The sequence below is a fragment of the Gossypium hirsutum genome, chromosome A11, assembly GCF_007990345.1.
Source record: "Gossypium hirsutum isolate 1008001.06 chromosome A11, Gossypium_hirsutum_v2.1, whole genome shotgun sequence".
Lineage (NCBI taxonomy): Eukaryota > Viridiplantae > Streptophyta > Magnoliopsida > Malvales > Malvaceae > Gossypium > Gossypium hirsutum.
The window spans coordinates 104,318,561-104,325,501 of NC_053434.1; positions in this window are offsets into that span (position 1 = coordinate 104,318,561).

Sequence of the window (6,941 nt, forward strand, 5' to 3'; positions counted from 1 at the left end):
CTCGAAAGTCAATCATACAACTCTTTAACATGTCCTTCAGAATCTAAATCACCCTCTCGACTGACCGTCTGTTTGAGGATGGAATGCAGTACTGAAGTCCAACCTTGTACCCAAAGCCTCGTGTAACTTCTTCTAGAACCAAACGTGGAATAAGGATCTCTATTAGATATTATAGAAACCGGTACCCCATGCAATCTCACTATCTCAGATACATACAGTTTAACTAGTTTCTACAGCGGGTAATCAGTATGAGCAGGTATGAAATGGGCAGACTTGGTCAATCAATCTACGATGACCCATACTGAATCCTTCTTAGTAGGCGTTACGAGCAGCCCACTAACGAAGTCCATAGTCACTCTCTCCCACTTCCGCAGTGGAATCTTAACTGGCTAAAGCAACCCTAAAGGTAACTGGTGTTCAGCCTTAACCTGCTAACGAGTAAGGCATTTACCCACGAAGTCAGTAACTTCCCGTTTAAGACTTGGCCACCAATATAACTCACGAAGGTCTCGGTACATCTTATTTCTGCAAGGATGTAGTATAGACTGCCTCAAATTAGCATCTTTCAATACATAGACTCTTCCACGGAAATAGAGTACCCTTTCACTACTCAGTCCAAAATCTGAAGTTTCCCTGCTCTCTAATTGTCAGAATCGAAGACCCAGTGAGTCATCCTCCATCTACTTACCCTTAATCTGTTCAATCCACGTCAGTTTAACCTGAAGTTCAGCCAACAGACTACCATAATCGAATAAGCTGATATGAGCAAACATCACCCTCAGACCAATCACAGCTCTATGACTCAGTGCGTCAGCCACCATATTGGCCTTACCTAAATGGTATTCAATCGAACAATCATAATCCTTAGGCAGTTCAATCCATCTACGCTGCCTAGGTTTAGCTCCTTCTGAATGAGAAGATACTTGAGGCTCTTATGATCCGTGTAAATGATACACTTCTCACCGTACAAGTAATGCCTCCAAATTATTAGTGCGAACAACACCACAACCAACTCCAAGTCATGTGTCAGATAGTTCCCCTCATGCGTCTTAAGGTGACGAGATGCATAAGCCATAACCTTACCCCCTTGCATCAACATACATCCTAAACCAACATGTGATGCATCGCTATAGATAGTGAATTTCTTCCCAGACTGGCTGTATTAAAACAAGGGCCTCAGTCAGAACTTTCTTAAGCTTCTCAAAACTTTCCTGCCGCTTATCAGTCCAGTTAAATGGTACCCCTTTACGCAAAAACTTAGTCAAAGGTGCAGCAATCAATGAAAACCCTTCCACAAAACGTCTATAGTACCCCGCCAGGCCCAGAAAGCTTCGAATCTCAGATACCGACTTAGGCTGCTTCCAACCAAAAACAGCTTCAATTTTTCGAGGGTCAACCTTAATCCCCTTAGCAGATACCACATGGCCTAGAAATGTTACCTCCCGTAACCAAAATTCACACTTCCTGAACTTAGCATACAATTGTTTCTCTCTCAAAATCTGCAGAACAACTCAGAGATGTGTATCATGTTCATCTTTAGTTCTCGAATACACTAGAATGCCATTTATCAACACCACTACGAACTGATCTAGGTAGGGCTGGAACACCCGATTCATCAAATCCATAAAAGTCATGGTGCATTCGTCAGTCCAAATGGCATCACTAGGAACTCGTAATGACCATAGCGAGTCCTCAATGTTGTTTTGTAAACATCAGCCTCCTTAACTCCCAATTGATGATACCCCAATTAGAGATCAATATTAGAGAAGACCGAAGCTCCTTAGAACTGGTTGAATAGATCGTCTATCCTCAGCAGGGGGTACTTATTCTTAATAGTCAATTTGTTCAATTGCTAGTAATCGATGCACATATGCATGGTTCATCCTTTTTTACAAATAAAACCTGTGCTTCCCACGGAGACACTCTAGGGCGGATGAACCCTCGGTCCAGTAACTTTTTTAATTTGAGCTTTAAGCTCTATAAGCTCCTTTGGTTCTATTCGATAAGGGGCGATGGACACTAGGACTGTACCAGGCAGGAGCTCAATCCCAAATTCCACTTCATGATTAGGAGGTAACCCAAGCAGTTCATCAAGAAAAACATCAGGAAATTCCTTAACTATTTTGATATCTTTAATAGAAGGAACCTCAAAATTAGAAACTCCAATGTAGGCTAAATACACCTCACACCCCTTACGAACCAACTTCTTAGCTCTAAGTGCAGAAATTACATTTGACAGATAATTTCGACGCTCCTTAATCACTACCACCTTGTAACTCCCCCGTACCCGAGACCATCACCGGAGTCGAGCACGAAGTGTTACTAAACTTAATTCATCAATTAAACACCTTAAACAACTTATTACCAACCATGCATAACAACCAAGCATATGCACATCACCAATATCAAACATAACATAAATAACAAGATTTATAAGTCAGAATCATTAGCTCACTAAAGACCAATATATTTGGCCAAATTATAATAACACATGTTATAAAATTAGGTCCCTATACATGCCACTCACTTGATAATTCTAGCATATATGTTTATTCTGTCAAGGTGTTGGCTTGATAGTGTGATGCTGCCTCTGACGGTCTCCAACCCTGAGCTAACCTGACAACACTAAAGGAAATGGAAAGGATGGGGTAAGCTTTATGCTTAGTAAGATCACATTAAATAATAATAAGAAATTTACTAACATGCTTCCCACAATAAAATTAACTCATTTGTACATTTACAAATGTTCTGGTTAAGCTGTTTTCTTGAGTAACAGTCACTAAATCATTTATATTTAGAGTTACGGAACTCCAAATTAAGATCCATAAATTTTAGAAAAAACTAGACTCATATATATTTCCACCATAAAATTTTCAAAATTTTTACTGTAGCCAATAAGTACAGTTTATTATTCAAAGTCTCCCCTGTTTCGCTATTTCACAGCTTCGACCTTTCTTCACTAAAATTTATTTATCTCATACTAAAAAATTCGGATGATGTTCTAGTTTGTTTTTATTAAAATTAGACTCATCCAAAATTATATGAATATAAATTATACCCCAAAATTATTTTTCTATAATTTTTAACAATTTTTACAAGTCAGAACAGGGGATCTCGAATTCATTCAGATACTGTCTCACAAGAATTCAAATATCACATAACATGGAATTCGTTTGCTTCCCATATTTGTTTTATGTGAAAATAGACTCAATAACCTTTAATTACATATTTTATTTAAAATTTAATTCAACTTCCACAATTTTTGGTAAATTTTCAAATTCATGCACTGCTGCTGTCCAACACTGTTTTACTACTAAAGTTCACTTTTGCACAATTTCACTTAATCCATTCCATTTTACCGAGATTCGCTCAAATATCGAGCATATTGCTCATAAATTTAAATAAACATATACTTGCACTTGTTCATCACATAATCACTTTCACATTTATTTTCACTTAATCGATTTCCCGTTGAACTCATCGGAATAATAACAGATACACAACTGCCTGCATATTTTCTCATTTCCACACTTGTAGCTGAAGCTATCTGGTAGCATAGTACCCTGGACTTAGTACTACACATGCGACCAATTATCCGATACACGTAGTAGCCTGCACTTAGTACTACACACGTGATCGAAGTTATCAGGTACGCATAGTAGCCTACACTTAGTACTACACATGCGACCAACAATCTGGTACACGTAGTAGCCTGCACTTAGTACTACACACGTGACCTCACAATAGCTCATTTGTATCGTTTCTATTCCGAAGGTTCAATCGGGAAATTCCTCACTTTTCAACATTTTATTAAATTGTCCGTATTCAATTTAAATTCATAATTTACATCAAATAACCATTTGATAGGCAGCCACATTTCATATGATATCAAAATATATTGACATAAAAAGCATCGATAGATTATTTATATACGAACTTACTCGAAGTGTCGATCTCACTATCCATAATACCAATTGTCCATTCATAATATAATAAGACACAACTCAAATAGCAAATCAGCTTTTAAGAATTTACATAACATAAATCACATATTTCATATATCACTTGTCATGTATCATCATTTTCTTGCATTCAATGTAACATTCTTTCATGTCATATTTCCACATCATAAACACCATTCCATCAACTTTTCCAATATATTAAATCATACAATATATGCAATAATAGTAAGAAATATAATTCAAACATAACATTGCATTATTATTATCATACGAACTTACCTCGATACAAAATATTAGCAATCGAGCCTATTCCTTGTAAACTTTGTTTTTCCCTCGATCACGACGTGAATCTCGTTTCTCTTGATCTATAATACCAAATTAATTTATTTAATACATAAAGTCATCAAAACAGCCTTTAATACGAACTTTGGCAAAATTACCATTTTGCCTTTAAACTTTTGCATAATTACACTTTTGCCTCTAGGCTCGGGAATTAAACTTCATCCCTTATTCTTATGTTTTACGACATGCTGATCATTTTTCCCTTACAACATCAAATTCTCACTCTAACATGTACTTATGACTATTAGGTATTTTTACCAATTAAGCCCTTTTACTCGTTTTCACTTAAAACCGAGTAGCACAAGTTGTCTAACATAATTTAAAACCTCATATTCTATGATAAACACCAAAATACACAAATTTCACCTATGGGTATTTTTCCAAATACGAACCCTAGGTTGAATTATTGCTAGCATAAGCTTAATCAAGTTACCGGGATTCCAAAAACGTAAAGAACTTGAAAAATGGGGCAAGAACGGACTTACTATTGAGGTTGGAAAGCTTGAAAACCCTAGCCATGGCTTCCCCATGCTAATTTCGGCCTCCATATGGAGAATATGACCATTTTGTGCTATTTTTCCCATTTTATTTCATTTAATATACAAACGACCAAAATGGCCTTACTACTAAACTTTCAAAAAAATTCAATCCATGTCCAATTTTTGTCCACAAACTTCAAAATGGTATAATTACCATTTCAGGACCTTTGATTTAAAAACTCATAACAATTAAACACTTCTAACATGTAAAACTCAACTTTTGCACTTTTTACAATTTAGTCTTTTTGACCAAATTGAGTGCCCAAACGTCGAAATTGTTGAACGAAATTTTCACGAAATCATTCTGTGAAATCATAGACCATAAAAATATAATAAAAATGAAATTTTTCTCGTTGAATTTTTGGTCCCGAAACCACTGTTCCGACTAAGCCTAAAATCAAGATGTTACACACCTCATCACCATATGCAGTTTTCAATATCACTCGCTTAGTAGCACAATCCAAACTCACTTGATGCTTGACCAGCTAGTCCATGCCTAGTATTAAGTCTAATTCTCCAAAAGGGAGTTTTATTAAATCTGCCAAAAAGATCTCTCTTTGAACCTCCAAAGTTACATCCTTAAACAGCTTATCCACTCTCACTGAATACCCTAATAGACTCAACACAGTAACCTCACTCGTAGTGTTTTCAACCATTAGACCCAAAGTCTCAAATATAGTACATGTTATATAAGAATGCTTAGACCCAACATCAATCAATGTAGTTTAAGGTACATTATGCATAAAGAACGTACCCGTAATAACATTTGGGGTGTCTCTACCCTCTCGGTGATGTGTAGTATAAACCAGTGCCGGCTGCCTCCCCTTAGTGTGACCAGCACCTCTGCCCAGTGCTCCACAACCACGGCCCATACCGTTTCCACCTCTGGCCTAACCACAACCTCTCAGTGGCTACTGAGCACCTCTCAGCGGCTTAACAGTACCTATATCCGTAGCTTGCATCCGATCAGGCCTCTATAGACAATCTCTGATTCGGTACTCCATAGATCCGCACATCAAACATGCTACTAACCTTTTCTAGCACTCGCCCTGATGGCGTCTCCCACAATGAGCACAATGCTGCGGTCCAGTAGCAGCAATAGGGGCCCTAACTCTGGCTGGCCCATCAAATCTGGCCTTCTTCTTAGGCCCCACAACTGAACTTGAGGGCTCCCAAACCCTCTTGTTCCTTCCCCTGTCCGTCTCACGATTCTAGCACTCAGCGCATTTTACATTCTCGACAATCTTCGTCTTTTCCACTAACAAATCAAAATCTCACTCCATTTTTGGAGCTATCAGAACTCTTAGATTATCTCTTAAGCGATCCTCGAAATTAACACAGCGCTCATACTCAGTTGCCACGATCCCACGCGCAATGGCTAAGTCGTAAAAACTCAGACTCATATTCAGCTACTGATGTATCTTCTTGAGTCAAATTCAAAAACTCTCTCCTCTGGGTATCCACATAACTAGCGCCCACATATTTCCCTTAGAATGCAGTTTTGAAAGATTCCCAAGTCAACCGGTCAGGCTGAGTACCCTCTTTCACTGTAAGCCACCACTGGTAGGCTTCATCTCGTAGCAACGACACTGCACCTTTTAATTTCTAATCTAGGGTGCAACTGAGGTCATCCATGATCCTCTCTGTGGCCTCAATCCAATATTTAGCCACATTAGGGGCAACTCTAGTGATACCTATAAAGATCTTAGCTCCAATAGACTTGAGTTATTCCGTTACCGACCTACGACCCATAGTACCAATATTAGGCCCAACGACCCTTTCCAAAATTTGCCTCATAACTTGGGATAGTGTATCGTCCCTAGCTTCACATCGTGTGACTCGATTTTAGTTACAGGTGAAGCCGATGCCTCCCTACCTTCATTGTTAGGCATATGGCCCGATGCCGACGATCTAGCCTGAGCTCCTCCACAACCTTCACCGTGACCTCTTATACCCGTTCCATGAGTACCTCCGATGCTCATTATCAAATTATGCTTTATCTGTATTAACATTTTGATGCAACAATTTTACAGTTCCAGTGTTTATTACCGGATGTTTTATGAAAAACAGTATTAATAATTCAAAGTTTTTATTTTCG